Consider the following 6,187-nt stretch of genomic DNA (forward strand, 5'->3'; position numbering starts at 1 on the left):
TTATCCAGTTTCTTATTAATAAAAGTATCTAAGACTACCTGCATCTCCTGAATAGTTGACCCTTTCTATGCATACAATTCCACAACATTGGCTGTCTTCTAATTTACTGTCAAACTGGGAGGTTGTGAATATTTCTGTTAGATCTTCCTATGCTCTTTATGGTTGCATTTAGACAATCCAATAAAGCCCTCTGATAGAAAAAAACTACAAAAATAAATCCTTATTTTGAAAAAACAATCGAGAGGATAGGAATTGTATCAACTGTCTTGTCAGACCATAATGCTCTGAAAATAGACATGAATTACAAACAGAAACACAAATAACCATAACACCTAGAATTTAAACAGATCACTACTTAACAGCTAGTGGGTCAGAAATGAATTAAGGAGGAAATCTAAAGATCTAAAAATTCTGGAAACAAATGAAAAGGAAGACGTGAATAATCAGAACTTTTGGGACACAGCAAAAGCAGTATTAAAAAAGAAAATTTATGAGGCCAGAGAGATAGCATGGAGGAAAGGCATTTGCCTTGTATGCAGAAGGGCAGTAGTTCGAATCCCGGCATCCCATATGGTCCCCCGAACCTGCCAGGAGCGATTTCTGAGCGTAAAGCCAGGAGTAACCCCTGAGCACTGCTGGGTGTGACACAAAAACTATAAAAAAGAGGAAAATGTATAATTATGCAAGCATTCATTCAGCTAAGTCAACAAAACCAAAAAAAGTAAATTCAGATCTCAAATCTCTATTTAATGCCATGCACAAATGTCAAATCAAATTAGATTGAAGACCCTGATATCAGAACTGAAACCATAAGGTACAAGAAGGAAAATGTAGGCAGAGCACTCCATGACAGTGAAGCTGGCCAAGAAAATGAAAGCAAAGCTAAACAAATGAGATTACATTAACTACAAAATCTTCTGCATCTCAAAAAAATTGTGACCAGAATACAAAGACTACCCCACAGAATGGAAGAAATTATTCACCCAATTCCCATGTTAAAAGGCGTTAATATCTACAATATACAAAGGCACTGGTAGGACTCAGCAAAATACAAACATCCAACCCCATCCAAAAATGGAAAGAAAAAAGAACAGATATTTTCTCAAAGAAGAAATACAGATGACCAAAGACACTTAAAAATGCTCCATAGCATTAATCATCAGGGAGATATAATTCAAAACAACAATGAGATATCTCACACCACAGACACTAGCATACATCGCAAAGAGCTAGAACAACAAGACTGGCGAGGGAATCCCTATTGGTCCATCCTTTTTTACTAAGCAAAGATGGACATTACCAGAACATTCTGAAGCCACTGGAAAAGATGTTTAGAAGTATCTGTTATACACAGCCTAGGACATGGTGTTCCCTAGACTTTGGGGTCTCCTGGGGAACTTTTCTCACTTCTGCTAACCTCCCCACCAGGCCTCCAGGCTGGAGGAGACACCCATGAAGGAAGTCCCCTGAGACCAGGCTCCCCTTTTTTTACAGAAGGACAGACTCTACTCTAAACAGAATCCTAACCCTATTCCTTGATGTAATAATGCACATTATCCATCTTAGCAACCAGGTTCCCAAGTCACCCAGACCAGGTTCCAGAGAAGGTTCTGGAAGGTTCCAGAAGGGCACTAGTTGAGGATATCTTGGGCCTGGTATTTTACCAGGAACATCTCCATGCTTTTCACATCAGTGCACCAGAACTCCAGATGGTCCTTCATGCCTTTGATCTGCTATAAATCCAAGATGCAAAGCCCTGCATTCAGGTCATGTGCACCCCTTTATCCACCTCATCAATGCTACTTTTCACCAACCCCACTGAGAGTGCCTTCATCACACGCAACTCCACCTCATTTACAGTAATTTTAACACTTTGAACAATTTCTTCAAAGTTGGACTGTCTGTGATTGGCAGGGCGTGTGAAAGTCATCTCTATGAAGCCCAATAACTGAATTTTCTTCAGAAGCAGGTTCTCATTGGCTGTTAAATCAAGCTGCTGGCCCCAGGCAGTCTTCAGAGTTTGAAACCACTTCACATTGTCACTGTTGAAGGAAGAAAGGGTGTTGATCAGCCACTGGTGGTCAGTGCTCTTCAGCCAGACTCCAGAACAGGGTGCAATAGGAGTTCTCCAAAGTTAAGAAACACTTTCGCCAAGAAGTCCCACTGGTACCAGCATGAAATCTCTCCTGTTGCTCAGACACTGACAGATACTTGATGTGGACACAATACAGAAACCGGAATGCATCTTTCTAGTAGGAAGCGTGGTTCCCAATGGTCTGATGGGATTTGCTAGAAAGATCACAGAAATGGTTGTGCACCGATATCACACCCAGACAGATCGCCAAGCATTTATTCAACATCTTTGATCCTTTCTTTTGTGACCTGCAGGTCCCCAATGTTTAATTTTAGTGCTCCTACTGCGGTTTTACACAGGATCATGGCCTCATCGCTACTTTTCACTTGCTCATGTGTCTTTTCCAGAAAAGTAAGAGCCACATTTGGATCAGTCATCTGTCGAACTACGTGAAGAATAATTTCTACCAAGGACAAAGGGTTTACCCTATGTTCAAATTCCCTGATGAAATTTTCATAAAGCTTGATGAGGCCATCTCCTTGAGCAAAGCACCGGTCCTCACAAAGTCAAGCACTGGAAGTGTCAGTTGATGTCATAACTTCTTGGTGTAGAGCTTCTCCAGACGATGCCACACGGCAACCTGGCTGGACTCGGAGCTCTGGCTTGGCTGCAAGAAGCCAGGAACGTCCTTCATGACGGCAGGAAGAGCAGAAGTAGGACAGCAGTAGCGATAGCAGAACCGACAGTGCAGGAGCTTGTCCAATCTTTTTGAAAACAATATGGATATGCTTCAAAAAATAAAAATTGAACTCCCATATGATCCAGAAATACCACTCCAATGAATTACCCTATGAATAAAAAAATACAAAAATGCCATCTGCACCCCTAAAAGGGTTCATTGCAGCACTGTTGGCAATACCAGAAACAACCCAAGTGCCCAAGAACAGATGATTGGCTAACGAAACAGTAGTACATGTGTACAATGAAATATTATGCAGCTGTTAAAAATAAAATCATGAAATTTGCTTAGACATGGATGGATATAAAAGTATTATGCTGAGTGAAATGAACCAAAGGGAGAGGGATAGAAATCAAATTATCTCACTCACTTATGGGATGGAAGAAAAATAAAAGATAGCGTGATAAGGGGCCGGAGAGAGAGCATGGAGGTAAGGCGTTTACCTTTCATGCAGAAGGTCATCGGTTCGAATCCCGAAATCCCATATGGTCCCCCGTGCCTGCCAGGAGCAATTTCTGAGCACTGAGCCAGGAAAAAACCCTGAGCACTGCCAGGTGTGATCCAAAAACCACACACACACAAAAGATAGCATGATAATAATATCCAGAGACAATAGAGAGGAGGTCCAATAGTACCAGGCTATGGTAAGGAGCTTGCCACAAATAGTGGAGCAGTGTAGTTAGAGCAGAGAATGGATCACTATGACAATGTTAATTGAAATTGATCGCTTGGATCAATAACTGGATGTTGGGTGGAGATAAAGTTAAATGTATACTATCCCTTCATTAACAATAATGAAAATTAAGGTGTCTAAGTAGGAAAAAAGGAAGATAGATAAAAGGAAAAGAGAGGTACAGAAAAGGAAGATAAGAAAAGATACATAGAGACAAGAGTAGAGTGCCTGCCCCAGAGGCAGAGGGGGGAAAGATGAGAGAGAAACGGGGGACATTGTTGGTGAGAAAAGTTCATAAGTGAAGGGTGATGTACATTGTAAGACTGAAACTCAATTATGAACAACTTTGTAATCATAGTGTTTAAATTTAAAAATTAATACATCAAATAAATTATTAATTTTTAAAAAAATAACCGAAAATGTGTTATTTTCCTTTGTCTCTTTAGATGCAGATTAATACTATTAAATATGTCTAGACACCCCTCCCAAAGACTCTGGGCTGTGTAGAAAAGAAGCTCTTTTCTGGAACCAAAAAATATAGCTGTTCAGAATAGGAAGGACTGAAAAACTCTCCGCTCTTTCAAATTGCAAATCGAGTAAAAGTGAATCGTGATTGCCCTCTAGTGACCAAAAGGAGAATAAACACTTACCTATCTTTTATTTCTCCCACCCCCTTCAACATGCTTGTTTGTAACTGTAAAAATCCGCCCATGTTTATTCTTAGCAAATAAAACATTATCACACAACATCTGTATGTCTTTATTTATCTATGACAAGACTAAAAACTACTTGAAGAAGAATGGCATAATTTGGGTACCAGCTGCTTAAGCACTAATTGCCTTACTGCTAAGAATAGGCATGCCCAAACAACATTAAAATCTTGTAAACTAGGCAACTCCATGTTAAGTAAACTGATACATGACAAAAGAAAATATCTCATGAAGTGCAGAGCCGGATCCCTGCAGCGTGGTTTTCAAATTGACTGCCACCCAGACCTGCAGCTCTGGTTCTTGGAACAACCCTGCAAGAAGAGGATGTAGAAACCATGTCAACATACATAATCAGGACACCCATGAAGGGTGGAGCTTGATATCCACTGCATACTTTCCAATGCCAAAATCCACAGCTTCTACGGATTGGTGCTGGGACCAAGCCTGCCCAGAAGAGCCTGTTGAAGCCATGTCAATAAAGGTGAGCTGTCCACGCCCACGAAAGGTGGAGCTAGAGGATCTCTTCACTCCCTTCGCTCTGCTGCAGCCCACATCTGCTGGTCAGTGATCCTCAGCACATCATGCAGAAAACATCACACTACAAGCATGACAATTGGGAAATAGCGAAGGCCAACACCATGCATAGAGAATGAAGATGGCAGCTCTGATGACCCAAAAAGTGCCAACCACTTATTTAGCCTCTCAGATAAGGAGTTAAGAGAAGAAATATGGAGGATCCTCATAGAACTCAAAGAAATCATGGGTTGAGATAACCAAACCACAAATAAAAATCAAGAGGATATGAAGATAGAACTTAAAAAAACTCCAAACAGAACTGAAAAACTTGGTAGGTAAATAATAGCCTCTGCAATAGAGTAACAGCAGCTGAAGACTGAAGTAGCAATTAGACAAGAAAATGAATTTAAGGGCATCCAGATAGGAAACGAAGAAGTCAAGCTCTCACTGTTTGCAGATGACATGATACTATATTTAGAAAACCCTAAAGACTCTACCAAAAGCTTCTAGAAACAATAGATTCATATAGCAAAGTGGCATGCTAGAAAATTAACATGCAAAAATCAATGGCTTTTTTAATAGATTTTTATTAATATCTTTATTTAAACACCTTGGTTACAAATATGATTGTAGTTGGGCTTCAGTCATGTAAAGTTCACCCCCTTCACCAGTCCAACATTCCCACCACCAATGTCCCAAATCTCCCTCCTCTCCACCCCACCCCCACCTGTACTCTAGACAGGCTTTCTACTTTCCTCATTCATTCACATTGTTATGATAATTCTCAGTGACCTTCTTATACACCAATAATGATAGAGAAGAAATTAATATTAAAAAAAACAATTCCATTCACACTAGTGTCACACAAACTCAAATACCTTGGAGTCAACTTAACTAAAGAGGTAAAAGACCTATACAAAAAAAACTACACTGCTTCAATAAATAAAAAAAGGACACGAGGAATTGGAGACACATACCCTGCTCATGGCTTGGGAGGATTAACATCATTAAAATGGCAATAGTCCCCAAAGCATTATACAGATTTAATGCAATCCCTCTAAGGCTACCCATAACATTTTTCAAAGAAGAATAGTTAAAGCAGCCCTGAGGAAAAAGATGCAAAGCATAACTTTCCCAAACTTTATATTAGAAAGCAATATTCATTAAAACAGCATGGTACAGGGATAGACAAGTCCTTGGATCAATGGAATAGACTTGAAAATTTAGAGAATGTTCCCGAGACATACAATCAATGAATATTTGATAAAGGGGCAAGAAACACAAAATGAAACAAGGAAAGCCCCTTCAACAAGTGGTGTTGAGATAACTGGCCAGCCACATGCAAAAAAATTGAACTCGGACCTCCATATAAAACCATGCACAAAACTCAAATCCAAATGTATTAAATGAAGTTATGAAATTTTCCTATACATGCATGGACATGGAAACTATTATGCCAAGTGAAATAAGTCAGA

At 39.7% G+C, this 6,187-nt stretch overlaps 1 pseudogene; it reads right to left on the reverse strand.

The window, feature by feature from the left end:
- Positions 1-1,631: 1,631 nt before the first annotated feature.
- On the reverse strand, positions 1,632-2,768 carry LOC125999037 (26S proteasome non-ATPase regulatory subunit 13-like; annotated as a pseudogene).
- Between the last annotated feature and the right edge of the window lie 3,419 nt (positions 2,769-6,187).

Source organism: Suncus etruscus, chromosome X (assembly GCF_024139225.1).
Source record: "Suncus etruscus isolate mSunEtr1 chromosome X, mSunEtr1.pri.cur, whole genome shotgun sequence".
NCBI lineage: Eukaryota > Metazoa > Chordata > Mammalia > Eulipotyphla > Soricidae > Suncus > Suncus etruscus.